The sequence below is a fragment of the Elaeis guineensis genome, chromosome 12 (genome assembly GCF_000442705.2).
Source record: "Elaeis guineensis isolate ETL-2024a chromosome 12, EG11, whole genome shotgun sequence".
In the NCBI taxonomy this organism is placed as follows: domain Eukaryota; kingdom Viridiplantae; phylum Streptophyta; class Magnoliopsida; order Arecales; family Arecaceae; genus Elaeis; species Elaeis guineensis.
Window position 1 is genome coordinate 19,316,017 of NC_026004.2, and position 18,915 is coordinate 19,334,931.

Here is an 18,915-nt window from a genome sequence, read left to right on the forward strand (position 1 = left end):
GGGTGTAAAATATTGAGAAGATATGACAATCCACAGATTTTAGATAGTCAGGTGACTCATTCAAATAGGATTCATAATTACTCATGGGTCCTAATCTATTAGACTTGTTTATTAAGTAGATTATGCATTTTAGGTTATATAGTCCGTTCGATAAATCAATCGGGTTAAATTTTGAATCTTTGAGTTATCCAATAAATTAAGCTATATTCCAATTTGCTTTTTCTAGGCACCCATGCCTACAGCCTACCCTAATCAGATCCCGACTTGATCCGATCCTATTCATTGCAACCCTCTGCTAGGCTAACAGAATTTGCTAATGCTAGAAAAGTCACCAATAACTCTTCCACTACCTTCAAAGTTCCCTTGTTGCTTATATTCTAGGATGGTAGAAGATCACAGGAGACAAGTTCCACTGCCTCCATATCTCAACATTAGATATCATCATACTCTATGAGGACGATATACAAAATGATGAACCTCATATTCTAAAATCTTACCAGGGAGGAAAGGAGCAGATAATTCAAAAATCTAGAATCAACAACCTATGCAAAATTAAGCAATGAGACAGATTCAAAGAAACTTAAAGACGAAAAGTATTATCATAAATAATTTTTATATTTTTTAAATTTTTTAAAAATATTGATGATAAAAATATTTTCATTTCAAATAATTAACTATTTACAATAGAAAATTTTTTTTCATCGCTAATAATTCAAAATTTTTAAATTTTTAAAATTTTTTATTTTATTAACATATTAGCGATGAAATTTTTTATCATAAATAGTTGAGTATTTATGATGAAAGGTATATTTTCATTGTAAATACTAAATTATTTACGATGAAAAATTTTTTATCACAAATAATATGTAATTTTTAAATTTTTAAAATTTTTGAAGCATTAGCGATGAAATTTTTTCATCATAAATAATTTAGTATTTATGATGGAACATAGTTTTTGATCATAAATACTTCACTATTTATGATGAAAAATTTTTATCATTAACAATCTATAGTTTTTAAATTTTTTAAATTTTTTATTTTTTTATTTACTAGCGATGAAAGATTTTTATTGTAAATAATTCTATATTTATGTCAAAAAAAACTTTCCATCGTGAATGCTGAATTATTTATGATATAAAATTTTTATCATAAATAATATATAATTTTTAAATTTTTAAAAATTTTAACTTTTTTAGATATTATTGATGAAAATTTTTTATCATAATTAATGCAATATTCATGATGAAAATTTTTTTTCATTGCAAATACTGTAGTATTTGTAATGTAATTTTTTCATCGCACATAATCTTTAATTTTTGATTTTTTAAAATTTTTGATTTTTTAATTATTAACGATGAAAATTTTTCATCGCAAAGACTCATTATTGGCGATGAAAATTTATTTTTCATCAAAAATACTCAATTATTCATGATGAAAAATTTTATCATAGATAATTTATAATTTTTAAATTTTTTAAAATTTTTATTTTTATTAGAATATTAGTGATAAAAAGTTTTCATCATAAATAACTCATATTTACAATAGAAAATATTTTTTCATTGCAAATAGTTCCATTGTTTATGATTAATAGGTTTTCATCGCTAATAGTTGAAAATTTAAAATTAAAATAAATATTTTATTATTTATGATGAAAATAATCATCGTAAATAATTTGTATTTATGATGAAATTTTTTTCATCATAAATATTGTGATATTTGCTACAAAAATATATTTTCATCGTAAATTTTTGATTATTAGCGACTAATCATATTTTTCATCGTCAATATTTTTATTTGCGATGAAAATTCTTTCCGTCACAAATATTTTCATCCCAAATAATTTATTTTCTTGAGGTGTGAGCAAGCAAGAAAGCATGATCATGGAGAGATCATGAAAATCTCTGGAGGCAAGGGAGCTCAATGGATGTTCGAAAGCTTCTAAAATCATTTATATGGGGGTTAAGGATCCTTTTGTTTGCCTAAAGAAGTTATCTATAGAGATAAATTGATCCTTTGCCTGCATAAAGAGATGAGGTAAAGCAACTAATAGAGGTGAGTCTTGGGTCTAGACATCGTGCCAAAAGGAGATTAGGTCTCCTTTCCCAAGCTTGGGCCAAAAGAATTGCTTAAATAAATCAAAAATGTTGAGAATACCTTTTCAGAATGGTGAAGCCATGTTCTTCTTGTAGCGAGGAGTAGATGGTAGCTTATTAGAATAGTAAATGGCTCTAACCAGTTTGCACTAGGGCTTGTGCTGATCTTCATAGAACCTCCACCACCATTTCAACAAAAGGGCAGTGTTAATGGAGATTAGATGCAGCAACCCCAAGCCCCCCAACTTCCAAGGTCTGCAAATCTGCCCCCATTTCACCAAGTGTTTCACATAACTGCCAGGATGCTAATCATTCCCAACGTATTCACAATATAGTTGATTGATTCATTGGCTCATAGTTATTGGAAGCTTGAAAACAGACATCCAGTAGCGAGGGATCGCTCTCAACACCATATTTGCCCAAACTAGATGATCCGCTAGAGTTAAAGCATTACTGTAATAACCTAGCCTTTTTGGGCCCTTGGACCAGGCCCAAACTTTAGAAGCCCAAATTTCTAAAAAAAATTGTGTAGAGCGTGGCAGAAAGGAGGAAGAAGACTCCTAACCGGAGTCTTTTTCATGTCTGATTTCATTGAGATCGAGTGGAGGAAAGTCTGTTTAGGTCCAGAAAACTTGTCTATAAGAACCTCCTTCTCCTCTCCTAGATCATCATCTCAAATCATTTTAGAGATCATTGAGAATCATTCTCGTGTTTTTTCATGGGTTGTCGCTGGGAAGAAGCTTGTCGGAAGTCCTCTTCTGGCCGTCGAAGCTAGGTAAGCTTCCTTTCCCTTCTTTCTTTTCCTTCTTGTCATTGTTTTTTGGTCGCTGATGCCTGATTGGAGCCGGTGGTCATCGGATTTACATTTAAACAAAATAGCCCTATTTTCTCTGTTTTGAGTGAGCCTTTCTCCTCCACTTTTTTGGCCACCAGCGCCGCCGCCCATGGCGCCACACCCATGGATCATGATCCCTACCTTTCTACTTTCTTTCTCTGAAGGTTTGGCCCTTGATGATCGATCGGTAATCGAGAAAAATCAAAGAAAAGGGGCGGATCTCCTATTTTTATGATTTTTTTCTAAATTCTCACCGATCGAATCTCACTGTCGGTCATCTTTTGCTCCACCATTGTCAGACCACCGATCATGCCATTGCACTTTGCTGGATCATGAGCCACCAAGCCTCCCCCTCGTGTCCCTCTGTTCGGCCAGGGAAAGAAAGAAGAGGAAAGAAAGAAGAAAAATAGAAGAAAAAAAAAGAAAAAAAAAAAAAGAAAAAGAAAGAAAAAAGAAAAGGAAAGAAAAGAAAAGGAAAGAAAAGAAAAAAAAAGAGAAAAATGAGAGAGAGTTCTCTCTCTCTTTCCTCTCTCCTCTCTCTTTGCTTTTTCTCTCCACTTTCTCTCTATAGATTCTTTCTCTACTTTCTCTCTTTAAAATTTTCTCTCTAGGGTCTTTCTACTCTCTCTTTTTCTCTCTAATTGCATCATGAACCTTAGGGCAAATTTAAAATAAAAATAAGATGACCTGAAATTGCTTCAAAATTTATGCAGTAGGTTGGATCCCAGTCCGATCCTTATTTGAAATTTATAGTATCTGATCATAGTTAATCCATATTGAGTCATCTTGATATGATCTCTGATAATCTCAATCATGATTACCTCATCTAAAGGATATGGAGATTCTCCCTTCATTTTCTCTCTCTATTTTCTCTCTCTAAAATTTTTTCTCTCTCTCTTCATGGATTTTCTCTCTCCAGAAGTCTTATAGATCAGTGAAGGATCCAAATACTTAGACAAATTCTAATCTTAGTTGATCTTGGGAGAGATCCTAGATTTATATTATTAGGATTGTTTATCCATAATTTTTTCATATTATGATTTTTATATTTAACTCTGATCATGTAGAAATGTGACTATCTGCATAAGATGTCAAGCAAAATATTTTATTTATAAAATTTATAAATCAAAAAGTTCATTGATTGTTGTTTTTGGATCAGTCATCGATAGATTTAAGAATCTCTGTACATGATCATCACTATATATGTTATTTTATCATTAGTATCGTATTGTTGATTTTGTATCATTGAATTTGTGATCGATGAATTTGCTATGCTTGAAATACCATTATTTGTTTATATGATTTTTAAGCATGAGTATATTATATCAATATACATGTATTAGTGATTGATGGCATGATTATATAGATATGACATACCTATTTTGATCACACTGTAAATCAAAATTGATTTGATAAAATCAATAAATAATAACTAAATAAAAAAGATATGGTTTGGACTAGCCTCATCATGTGGAATAGCTCGCCAAGAGCTTATGCTTGGGACAGCCTGTCAGGAGCTTATGCTTGAGACAGTCCTCACAGGCTTATACGTAGATCAGTCCACCAAGAGCTCATGTCTGAGACAGCCCGTCAGGAGCTTATGTCTAGGACAACCCCCACAAGCATATACACAGATCAGCTGGTCAGGAGCTCATGCCTGGGACAGTCCGTCAGGAGCTTATACCTGAAACAGCCTTGAAAGGCTTTTGAGTGAAAATTTGATCGGATGGATACTGAGGTATAGTCTTGATTAGTCCAAAGTCAGAAAAAAAAATGTTAAAGATCATATGATTATGAAAAGAGAAATAGAAGATAAGACACCAAATTAATGCTGAATAAAAGTGTTTCACCCATTAATATATGATGATGCATATTTTTTTGACAAGACAGATAATATATGAATGTTTGTAGTATTTTGGATACTGAATATGAGATTTTATATTTTATTACTTATTCTTATTTTCAGATTATATTATTATATTGGTATGATATGTGAGATTCTTATGGAGTTGTAAAGCTCACACCCCTCCATTTCTCTTTTTCTTCTCAGTGACAGGATGCTTATGATTGGCTATGGTTTGGATTTGCGGGTGAGCAAATAAATAGATAGAGTGTCAGGATACCTGATCAGAGGATTGAAAAAATTTAATTTATAATTATGCAAGTTTTACTAATTATTATTGAAATTATACATTATGGATATTGAAATTATAATGAATTACTTTTGATCTTGCATATTTTTTAGGGCTTGCTCTAAGAAGTGTGTGGCCATCACGTATCCAACCCAGATGTTGGGATCGGGGCGTGACAGAATAGTATCAGAGCTTAGGTTTAAGTCATTAGGAATTATGAAGTAATATCAAAACTTTATGTAAGATTAATAGGATGTGACAGAGTGGTATCTGAGCTTAGAATTTAGGTTACAATCATTTGGAGACTATGATACCAGTGATTAGGATATGATAGAATAGTATCAGAGCTCAGATTTAAGATCACTAGGGATTGTGACATTAGTGATATCAAAACTCTGGGATTATAATCAATAGAGTATAATAGATAATATCAGAGTTTAAGATTATGATCATTAAGGATGTGATAGAATGATATTAGAATTTAGGTTATGATTACTAGAGAATATGACTTAAATGGTATTTGAGCTTAAGGTTATAATTATTCGAGATTGTGACTTTAGTGATATTTGAACTTGAGGCTATAATTATGAGGAATATGATAGATATAAAAGAAATGATTCAATATTTAGATTTCGAATCAATAGATACTATGAAAAAATTTATGCATAAGTGGCATATGATGTCTATAATAGAATTGACGAGTTATATCTTGGATTTCAATTAGTAGGATTGACCTAAGCATGAGAAGTGTTGACCCTAGAATGAAGAGGGAGATATTGATGTGTTGTGTTGAGTATACTCAATGATTTTTGAATGCGAACCTTATATAGGTGAAGGTCATGATAACTTTTTTTATTTTAATATTAATTTTTTTGAGCATTATAAAATTTTTGGATATATTAAAAAGAAATTAGTTAGGACATGATCTAAGAAAAAATTACATCATATGAGAGAGAAATATTTTTTAGCATTGAATCTATAAAAGGTCGTATATGAAACTCAATTTTAGATGAAAAATATACTTAAATTTTATTATGAGAATATGAGATATACAACTTGATAAAATCTTTGGTTATTCAAAATATCATATTTGGATATGATTTCTTGATCTTTCAAGTTACATTGAATTTTAAGTCAAAAATTTGCTTTTCTAAGTGGTTCTAAGGTATTTTGATATTGTTGTTTAGTTGAATAAAAAAATTAGTTTTATTTGAGTATGATGTATACATTATGATAAAATTTTTAATAATTTATATTTTAATTTTTGGATTAGATTCCTTATTTTTTCTTATGATTATTGAAGATAGTGGATGGTAATTCAAATTAAATTTAAATTTTTAAGCTGATCTAAGATATCTCGCTAGTATTAAATTTTGAATGACTTATATAAGAAACAAGATTTTATATGGATTTATCTATTGATGCTAAGGATTGTGATGAAGGAGCTTTACAAAAAATAAACAAGTTGATTCTACTTATAAAGATGTTGATTTGAGTTCTTCTAGTTTGTTTGAGTTAGAGCTAATTCTTCTAAAAAAGAAGATTGATTTGGAAATTATCTAAATAATTGTAAGATAAATCTAAAGTTAACTCCAATTAATTCTAGACATGTTGGATTCTTGAGGAGTGATGAAATTTATGTAATGAATTCAAATATGAAAAGTAGATCAAGATTTAATTTTGATGTGCTATGTTCAAGGAGCAGTAAAGACAAAAAAACTTAATTTTGATGTGCTATGCCCAAGGAGCAGTAAAGACAAAAAAACTTAAAGTTTTGCTCTAAGATTTATATAAAAAATTTAAAAGTTAGATCTATCTTTGAGTGATCTAATAGGCAAGGATATCTTTCGATAAACCGATATAATTTGATAAATTAAGATCAGAGAGCGCAGCAAAAGCGTGGTGGTTTAAATTATTTTGAAATATTAATACTTTAAATTAAAAGATATTATGAAATATATTAGTTACAAATAAGGAAAGATTTTATTGATAATGAAAGAATGCTACAGATTTTGACCTAATCTAATCATAACCGAGCAATTTTTGCCAATAGGTTATTTCATTGTAGATAATGCCAAGAAATCTTAGATATCTCAAGTTTATTGTTAATAGCATAATCGTTCTTTTGTTAGTTTAAACCTAGAATATCTTGACTCAGATCTTATATTTTTAAAATTTAATATTGTTACTCAAACTGACATAGAAGGTTGAGGTTCTCCTAAGATGGAAGTCCAGTTGCTAAAGTTATTTGAAGGTCAAAAGAAAAAAAGCCTATAATTATGAGAAGTGTTTAATGTTTAGGCTATCTTTAGTTTCTATTAAAGGTAATGAGTTAATCAATCAATATAATGGATAAAGAATTTTGGTATTTAAATATCAGATTAGGATGTTATTGTTTGTTTTAAAAAAAAATTGAGAAATCAGCACGAAGGGAATAAATTTGAGATCTCACATAATTTTGTTATATCAAAATCTTATAAAACAAGTACTATATGAGGCAGACTATAAAAAGCTCGAGCATGACATAATCGATATTTGTTTTAAAAATTATTAATCAAGCAAAGTTAATTTCGAGGATGAAATTATTTTAAGGGGGAGAGAATGTAAAAACCTAGTCTTTTTGGGCCTTTGGACCAGGCCCAAACTTTAGAAGCCCAAATTCCTAAAAAAAAATTTTGTGTAGAGTGAGGTAGAGAGGAGAAAGAAGACTCCTAACCGGAGCCTTCTTCATGTCTGATTTCATTGAGATCGGGCAGAGGGAAGTCCGTTTAGATCTAGAAAACTTATCTATAAGAACCCCCTTCTCCTCTCCTAGATCATCATCTCAAATCGTTTTAGGGATCGTCGAGAATCATTCGAGATTTCTTATGTTTTTCCATGGATTGCCACTGGAAAGAAGCTCACCGAAAGTCCTCTTCTGGCTGTCGAAGCTAGGTAAGCTCCCTTTCCCTTCTTTCTTTTCCTTCTTGTCATTGTTTTCTGATCGCCGATGTCTGATTGGAGCCGGTGGTCATCGGATTTGCATTTAAACAAAACAACCTTGTTTTTCCTATTTTGAACAAGCCTTTCTCCTCCACTTTTTCGGCCACCAGCACCGCCACCCATGGTGCCGCACCCATGGGTCATGATCCCTACCTTTCTACTTTCTTTCTCCAGAGGTTTGGCCCTTGATGATCAGTCGATAATTCGAAAAAATCAAAGAAAATGGGTGGATCCCCATTTTTTTGATTTTTTCTAAATTCTCATCGGTCGAACCTCATCGTCGGTCATCTCTTGCCCCATCACCATCGGCTGCCTCTGTCGGACCACCGATCATGCCACTGCACTTCATTGAAGTACGAGCCACCAAGCCTCCCCCTCGTGTCCCTCTGTTTGGCTAGGGAAAGAAAGAAAAGGAAAGAAAGAAGAAAAAAAGAAGAGAAGAAAAAGAAAAGAAAAAAGAAGAGAAGAAAAAGAAAAGAAAAAAGAAAAAGAAAAAAAAAGAAAAGAAAGGAAAAAGAAAAGAAAAGAAAAGAAAAGAAAAAAAAAGAGAAAAATGAGAGAGAGTTCTCTCTCTTTCCTCTCTCTACTTTCTCTCTATAGATTCTCTCTCTACTCTCTCTCTAGAATTTTTTTTTATGGTCTTTCTACTCTCTCTTTTTCTCTCTAATTGCATCACAAACTCTAGGGCAAATTTAAAATGAAAATAAGATGACCTGAAATTGTTTCAAAATTTATGCAGTAGGTTGGATCCCAGTCCGATATTTATTCAAAATTTATAGTATTTGATCATAGTTAATCCATATTGAGTCACCTTGATATGACCTCTGATAATCTCGATCATGATTACCTCATCTGAAGGATATAAAAATTTTCTCTCCACTTTCTCTCTCTACTTTCTCTCTCTAAAATTTTTTCTCTCTCTTCATGGATTTTTTCTCTCCAAAAGTCTTATGGACCAGTGGAGGGTCCAAGTACTTAGACAAGTTTCAATCTTGGTTGATCCTGGGAGAGGTTCTGGATTTATGTTATTATGATTGTTTATCCATAATTTTTTTATATTATGATTTTTATATTTAACTTTAATCATGTAGAGATGCGACTGTCTGCATAAGATGTCAAGCAGAATATTTTATTTATGAAATTTATAAATCAAAGAGTTCATTGATTGCTGTGCTTGGATCAGTCATTAGTAGAGGTAAGAATTCCTGTACGTGATTATCACTATATATGTTATTTTATCGTTGGTATTGTATCATTGATTTTACATAGTTAAATTTGTGATCGATGAATTTGCTATGCTTGAGACACCATTATTTGTTTATATAATTTTTAAGCATGAGTATGTTATGTCAATATATATGTATTAGTGTTTGATGGCATGATTATATGGATATGACATATCTATTTTGATCACACTATAAATCGAAATTGATTTGATGAAATCAATAAATAATAATTAAATAAAAAAAATATGATTTGGACTAGTCTCATCATGTGAAATAGTCTGCCAAGAGCTCATGCTTGGGACAGCTAACCCGTCATGAGCTTATGCTTGGGATAGCCTCCATGGGCTTATATGTGGATCAATCGGTCAGGAGCTCATGCCTGGGATAGTCCGTCAAGAGCTTATGCCTGAGACAACCCCCAAGGAGGTCAGGAGCTCATACCTAAGACAGTCTGCCAGGAGCTTATGCCTGAGATAGTCTTGAAAGACTTATGAGTGAAAATTTGATCAGATGGAGACTGAGGTATAGTTTTGGTTAGTCCAAAGCTAGAAAGAAAAAGGTTAAAGATCATATGATTATGAAAAGAGAAATAGAAGACAAGACATGAAATTAATGCTGAATAAAAATATTTCACCCATTAATATATGATGATGCATCTTTTTTTGACAAGATAGATAATTTATGGATATTTGTAGTATTTTAGATATTGAATATGAGATTTTATATTTTATTACTTATCCTAATTTTTAAATTATATTATTATATTGATGTGATATGTAAGATTCTTATTGGGCTGTAAAGCTCACATTCCTCTATTTTTTTTTCTTCTCAGAGTTACAGGATGCTCATGATTGGCTATGGTTTGGATTTGTAGGTGAGTAGATAAATAGATAGAGTATCATGATACTTATCAGAGGATTGAAAAAATTTAATTTATAATTATATAAGTTTTACTAATTATTATTAAAATTAGACATTATGGATGTTGAGGTTATAATAAATTATTTTTGACCTTGCATATTCTTTAGGGCTTGCTCTAAGGAGTGTACGGCCATCACGTATCCGACCTGGATATTAGGTTCAGGGCGTGACAATTACACTTCCACCCACTCATCCATTTGGAGACTTGTTCAATGAGAAAGGACCAATCCCTACTATGAGGAGCAGCATAATGAAGAGAACATCCAAGATACTTAGAGGTGAATGTGTCATGGATGTTATCTATTCGGATTCATTTTCATATCTAAATTAATCTAAATATGGATAGAAATTTGAAGACTCGACTAATATCCATATCCGTATTTATTAAAGAAAAATGAATATAGATATGGATAGACAACTATATAATCCGTATTCGAATATCCGAATCTACATGTAACCTTATATTATATAATTTTATAAAGCACTCATTAATTTTTAAGAAAAATATACCACCATATAAATATATTTTTAATTTGATTTATCATTTATTTAGTAATATCTTTGACTTTGTAGTCATAAAATTTAATTATCTAAGTTACATCTATCATTATATCCATACTTTCATTATCCAAATTGTATCCGTATCCGTTTAAAATAAATATCGATATGAATTTTTGCATCCAAAAAATATCTATATCCATATTTGTATTCATCAAATAAAATAAATATAGATATGAATATGCTAATATTTGATCCATATCCGATCTGATTTTAGCCCTAAAGATATTGAATGGGTAGCTTGGATGCTTGACAACCAAGCATATCAGCAAGCATTCCCCCAAGATGTTCACTGATTTCTAATCCAATGGGCTGGGATTCTTGAAAGTTTATTTGTTGCCAGCTTGCAAGCATATAAAATAAATTTAAGAAAATTTATTCTTAGCTTGTCTACTTTATAGAAAATTAATATATAATCAGCGAAGTAAAGACTCTAAATGTGTCCAGTGATATGGAGCAAATTCTGATTCCTTCGAGTAGCCTTTCCAAATTAATGATTTTCAAAATTCTGGTGAGAGTATCCACAATCAAAATAAAAAGAAGAGGTGATAGTTTGTTACCTTGCTTTAGACCTCTTTTGTTGAGGTACGAAGACCCAATTGAGTTGTTTATAACAAGCACCGAGGTTGAAGAAATAAGCAACAAGCGCATCCAATCAATCCATTTTTTGTCAAATCTCCTTTGATGAAGGAGATCAACCAAAGAATCTCAGGAGATACGGTCAAAAGTTTTTTCAAAATCAATTTTACAAAGGATGCTAGGACTTCAAGAGCATCAGCAAAAGGAGACAATCTCGGCAGCAACTACAAAATGCTCAAAAATTACATGGCTTTGTACAAAAGTGGTTTGGTGATCCAAGATAAGTTCATTAATCTTAGCATGGAGACTAATGAATAACACTTTAGACATGATTTTAATCATCCCATTCTTAAGACTAATTGGGCGATAGCCTGATACCTTCGAGCATTCCCTTTTCTTAGGAATTAGAGTAACAAAGGTGTAATTCAACCTGGAGAGGTCATAAGGTGCATCATAGAAGTCAGAGAAAAGCTTCAACATGTCAAATTTTAAACAATCCCAGTATCTTTGGTCGAAGGAAGCTTGGAATGCATATGGCCTAGGCGATTTATCCTTTGCCATTGAAAAAAATTGCAGATCTAATTTCATCCTCTGTTAATGGTTTAACGAGGAAACTTAAATTACAATGTTTTTCATGATAGAGTTTCTTCCAATTGAGGCAAACCAAGATAGCTTCTTCAGTTCCCAACAAAGTGGTATAATAATAGAGAAAAGCTTGATGAATGGCTTGATGGTCATGAAGAATATCATTGCCATGTTGAAGCTCAAATATCTTGCTCTTTCTCAAGCGGTTACTAGCTGAGATGTGAAAAAACTTTATATTTCTGTCACTGTCTTGCAGCCATGAAATGCGAGACCTTTGCTTCCAAAATGATTCTTACTATTGCACTAGCCAGTCAAGTTGAAGTTTCAAGTTCAATCTATTCGTTCTTTCCTCAGCACTGAGGGTCCTCGATTCTTCCAATAAATCCAAAGCATTGATTTAATTGCAGATAGAGGTTTTCCTATGGGTGATATTACCGACCGATTGTTTACTCCATTTCCTAAGTTTGGACCTTAGATAGCAGAAATGAAGAACCATATTGGCAGCCCTATCCTCAGGAGCTGGAGCTTCAGACCATCAACCCTTGATGACACCATCCAAACGGTCGTAGAAATACCATATGTTTTCAAATCAAAAAGGCCTCTTAACCTTCTCATTATTCTTTGTTGTCTATCCAGTAGATAGCTAAAGAGGCACAGAAGTTGCACGAACAATTGGAGTGAGCTCAGAGAGAGGGAAGGCATTATGCCAGGACATGGAGACAAGACTTTTGTCTAATTTGGCGAGACTAGCACAATCCCTGAAGTTCGACCAAGTGAATTTGTGAGAGGTTGTACCAATCTCTATAGAGCTAATGAGTTAAGAAAGGAGTTAAGAACCTTACACCTTTTAAAGCTTCTAGGAGCACCAGATCTTTTAGAGAAAAATCTCGTGACATTAAAATCCCCCACGAGTGCCCATGGGTCTTGAATGAAGCAACTGAGAGCTTCTAGTTCAGCCAAAAAAAATTTACGACTTTTATCGTCATGCGAGCCATAAACATTGGTGATAATACACTTCTGATTGCTATGAATTTGAAAAGTTATGCTGATCGAATATTTATCAAAATGAAATGACATCCCCTCAACCATATTTAGGTCCCAAGCAGTAAGTAATTCACTTGAAGATCCTGTCACGCCCCAAATCCGAGACATGACATGGCCATGCTACCGAGGGATGGAGTCCATGATAACACAAAGTCAATTAATCATAATCAGCTAAATTTCAATAAATAAAAGATTCAGTTCTATTATTCATCAAATAATTAAATCAATATTGATTCAAAGCATCTAAATCCAAAAATTAGATACAAATCCATATCTCAAAATTTATAATTATTTACTATAAGATCGTGATCATCAAATAACTAAACTTCAGCTACAAAATTTTCAAGCTTGCTTCACAGATCTCCAAGCCTGAATTTTCTTTGTCGGTTCTAACATTATTCCTTTGTATAAGAAAAAAAATATAAAGAATATGAGCTACACTAGCCCAGTAAGTAGAACTTGCGCTTCCTTACCAGATCAAGCATAAATTTTTCATGATAATACACTATCTAGATAATAACAGATAATACAAAATAAAGTATTTCATAGAATATATAATAAAACAGGTCATAAACCAATCGTGCATGCATAAATCATGAATATTTCATAAACATATTTCGTAAATCATTCTTGTCATATATTCATGTTATGTTTTAAAATATTACTCATAGATATTTATGCTAAGATCACTTTTATACCCGTAACAGGATCATATTTCTTAATCGACAGGTTCTTATTTTGTGTGCCAACTTTATACCCATTAGCGGGGCCATATTTTGTGTGGATGCTAGCTTCAGATGTCGATCTTTCCGAAGAGATTCGTTCATAGCTATCTGAAAGCCTTTGAAATCCTTATATCTTTTTCTTAAAATATACATATACATAAATAAAAAATAATAAAATTTATGCTTTATAATCATATTATTTTCATAAAATATATTTATGAAATCAATGCTTATATCAAAATATACTTTTTCATATCATATATGCTGATCCTTATTTTATGAAAAATATGATTTCATCAATAATAATTCTTTGTATGAAAAATATGATATTTAAAAATAAATAAAGAGCGTGAGATCTACTTACCTCATTCATCTTAGATCTTCAGACTTCATTTGAAGAATTAGCTAATCCTATTTAAAATATCAAATCATCATCAATTTTTATTCGATGAATATAATAAGATTAAATCATAAGAAAAGTGGACTGTTGATCGAACATGTCGGACCATCCGACATCATGACAATTCAGGGTCTTCGAGTTGAGGGTCAAATTTAAGTGACTTGATCGAAGAATCATGAAGCACAGATCGGATCAAGATCAAAATCAATCAATAGGATTTATTAATAATAGATTTGAAAGATACTTGATATGGTCAAATGAGGTTGACATACAGCATGGATATCAAAGCAACTTCGAATCATCTTATTAGAATCAACATGAGTTTCTAGAAGATAAAAATATGACTCGATACAGGATTCATAAACCTTCTTAGAGAGAGAAAGTCGATCATGAGAGAAAAAGTAGAGAGATAATCTTTGTATCTTTCAAAAGGTGCAACCATGATTGAGAATACCAGAGATCATATCAAGATGACTTAATATAGATTAACTATGATCAGATATTATAAATTTCAAATAAGGATCAGCTTGGGATCCAATCTACTGCATGACTTTCAAAGCGATTTCAAGTCATCTTATTTTCATCTCAAGTTTATCCTGAGATCCGTAATGCAGTTAGAGAGAGAGTAGAAGAAAAAAATTTTAGAGAGAAAAAGTAAAGAGAAAAATTTTAGACAGAGAAAGAGAGAGAAAAGAGAAGGAAAGAGGGAGAAAGAGGGGGTGAGAGGAGAGAGAAAATACTCTCTCTCTCTTTTTTTTTCTTTTCTTCTTCTTCTTCTTTCTTTTCTTTTCTTCTTTCTCTTCCTGGGTGAACAGAGGAGGGACACGAGGTGGGACTTGGTGGCTCATGCTCTGATGAGGTACGATGGCACGGTCGGAGGTCCGATAGTGGCGGTTGATAGTGGGGGGCAAGAGATCGCCGGCAGTGAGGCTCAACCAGCGGGAGATTTAGAAATAAAATTAAAAAACAGGAAACCTGATTCTTTTTCTTAAATTTCTCCGATCATTGGCCGATCATCGATGGTCATGACCTTCGAGGAAGGAAGGTAGAAAGGTGGGGATCATGGCTCATGAGTGCAGTGCCATAGATGGCGGCATTGGTGGCCGAAAAAAGGAGAAAGAAGGCTCAGTTGAACAGAGCAAAATAGGGTCATGACGTTTTGAGGATTTTCTGACGATCCGACCGGCCGGCAAGGATGCAAGAAGCTATAGAAAGGAGGGAAAAGAAGAGAGGAAGGAGGGTCGGGGCTTACCTCCGGCTCCGGTGAGGTCTCCGATGAGAATTTGAGGCAAACACGAGAATGGCGTGGACGGCTTCAATGGAAAAATCTGAAAGAAAAAAAGAGGAAGAAACTAGTGCTCGTCGTGGCTGGCTATGGAGGAGGAAGGGAGGATTTTATAAAGGTTTTCCTAGGGTTCCTAGTGGCCCTAGGAGTCCTTATTCTAGTTGACAAGAGGAGGAAGAAGAAGACTCCTATTGGGAGTCTTCTTGTTCCAATTTTTTTTTTCAGGCGGGCTTAGTAGGAGGGATTACTAGTCTTCCTAATCTTCTATTCGACACAAGAAAAAGAATTTTACACTCTTTTCTTGTGTCATCTTGTATCAAAATAATAATGATTTTTTCTCTTGTTTGTCAAAGATTACTATTCCTTGCTTTCTGGGTCTATTGGAACTCCTTTGTTTAGATTCATAAGAAGTAGTAGACAAACCAAAAGAAAGGGTTAGGGGAGGAGAAATTCATTGAACAAATAGAACTTCTTTAATTATTCAATTAATTTAAACCTCTAATTTAGTAAAATTATTCAAACAAAAAAAACTTTTACTATTCTAATGGAAAGGCAAATTAGATTTTTACAGATATCCAAATCCTTATTTATTATCTCATCAGAGCTTTTATAGAATAAGGTTCTATTAATTTAGTATAGAAAAAATTTTTAAGATGTCTCATCCGTAGAAATCCATATAATATTGGATTATCCAGAAAATTGATTGATTCCTTCTTTTTTGTTGCTTTGTAAGAGTTCAATATTATGGAGGAATGACGGAGACTATGAATCAATCAATAGATTTAATTCTTTAAATTATTAAGAAACAAAGGATCTATTTTGTCATTTCTATGAATATAATATTTTAATTATGTTTACTGGATAACTTTTCAATTTGTATGTTATGGAGTAGATCAAAGTTTCATTATATGGAGTAAGAACTCAGCAGGACCTTACTGCTCTAATCAGACAAAGGAGGTAAGGTCCCGCTGAGTTCTTACTTTTTCATGTCCAAAATCCGATTCATCCGATTACTACAGAGATGAACCCAATCCGGAATATGAATCATAAAAGAAAATACTTATTAAACCAATCACAAGAATATCGGTTACAGTATCTATCAGCCAAAGAGGAATCCTTCCAGTAGTATCGGCCATTTCCCCCACTTTCCTCCATATTTCATCAAGTGGTCATGCTAGAGACAAAAACAATCATAGATAATTATGAGGATAGTATCTTTCTGAATGGGATAAAAAATTCCTACTATTCTCTTTCTTTCTCTCAATTGAAGAAATAATTGGAAAATAAAACAGCAAGTACAAAAATGAGTAATTAACCCCAGTATAGACTGGTACGATTCAATTCAATATTTTGTTTATTCGGATTTGATTGTGTCATAGCTCTATAATTTGAATTAGGTTTATCATTGGATGAACTGCATTGCTGATATTGACCCCAAGAAAAAAATGGTAGGTACAGCTAATCTGTGAACAGCCAACCATCATACTGTAAAAATTAGATAGGTTCGATCTATGGTCATTGGAGGGCCTCCTAAAAGGATCTACTAAATTTATCGAGTTATTCCAAAGAATCAAAATGGTCGGTTATCAATGGAATCCCTGTCGGCTCTCTGTGAAATACTCGTTTGGCCGAGGACTTCCAAACATGTCGTAAGCTAAACCCGTACTAATGAATAACCAACCCGCAATGAATAGGGAAGGTATAGTAATGCTATGAATGACCCAGTATCGAATACTGGTAATAATATCAGCAAAAGAACATTCTCCTGTGCTTCTAGACATGCTGAGCTCCACAAATTTTTGTACATTCAAAACAAAAAGGAAATCGATTTCGTGAAAGATGGGATCAGTAAATGAAAAACTACTGATATTTCATCTTTGTGAGATCATCAATTTTATACCAAAAGTGTATTTCTAGTATATCGAATCAGTATAGCTATCCTTCCTCTGGCGCAGCAATGCAGTCTCGATGGGTACTGAAATACTACATAATTCTTTTCTTCTATTTTTGTTCCTTGTCTATGCATAACTATATGTTATTCAATAGATCAATAAAAAATTTCTTAAATTCCTTATAAGGTGTTTCCATTATTGGCTTCGTAATAGAAAGTAAAGATCTTTGAAAAGTGTGAATCAATGGATTCTAATAATTCATGAAAGAAATAAAGGTTTTATTTTTTTGATAGATCGTTTTGATATATCGTAGATCACTTTTTTTCTTCTCATTCGAGATATTATGGGCAATTAACCAATCTATTAATGTACTGAATCCAATGAGTTAAAAAAAAATAAGTAAAAGGGAATATCAGGTCGTTCGCCCCCAAATGGATTAGATCCTTTTTATTGAAAAAGAAAAGAAATAATCAAAATTGAAGTTCTTTTCAAATCCAATTTTTTTATTTTATTAAAAAATGACTTAAATATAATTTATTTTATTTTTGAATGAAGTTGCACGACACAGTTTTTATTACTATTACTTTACTCAACTCACGAATTGCACAATGAATCTGACGATTCGGAATCACAGGACCGATTGATGTCATAGCTGATGAATCAAGAACTTTCAATTGAACTAAATTAATCCTGTCAATTGGTTTTTTCTTACCGTTACTGTTATATCTGGAAAAAATTGAAACTTAGGTAAGTGTTTTATCAACATATGTAATAAAAGAACATGTCTAATTTAGCTCTTTCATGCCTACTATAACTAGTTATTTCGGTTTTCTACTGGCTGCTTTAACTATAACCCCAGCTCTATTGATTGGTTTGAATAAGATACGACTTATTTGAAATAAATTGAATGAACAATTCATAAAAATGAATATTTCTCCGAGATTCCAGGTGTTCTAGGTTCCTTTCCACATCAATTGCCAATTCTTTGTTATTGAGATTCACGGATAATTCAGATTATTGATTCTTAGGAACAGGTTATCACAGATCCAATAGGATCTGAGACAGAGAAATCCTCGAACCTAATCCCATAGATGGAAGTCAACAAAGTATGGATGAAATGATCAAAAGCTTCGTTTCCTAAAGGCATACAACGTCGCAGCTAGAATCTTTGATGGTACTTGTAACCAAGTGATGTTTCGAAAGAAGTCGGACTCCTCTTACATTCCAAAACAAGATTTGTTTGAGAGCATGAGAGAACAAAACGACCAATGCTTTCTTAAAAGCAGATATACCCTAACATCCCAAACTAGGGCTTCATTCTTGAAGAGGTCATGGGAAGAGAGTGAAAGAAAATTAGAAACTAACCTACTAATGCAATATGGCTTGCAACACAACAACGTTGGACCCAAAGAGAAGAACTTCATTTGGGGTGAAAACAACACGGCAAAATGGGAAACACCACTGAACACTGCCATTCTTGGAGGGTCTATCACGAACAAAATATTGCATTCGTGAGCTTCCACATCAAATAGCATAGGTCATCGAGGCAAACTCCTTGGACCGTCCACAACATTGCAGCCTTAGGGTCTTCTTTTTTGCAATGGAAGGAGATGTAGTGTCCTCTGAGAATAAAAAATCACATGGATGCCCCGTCTTTA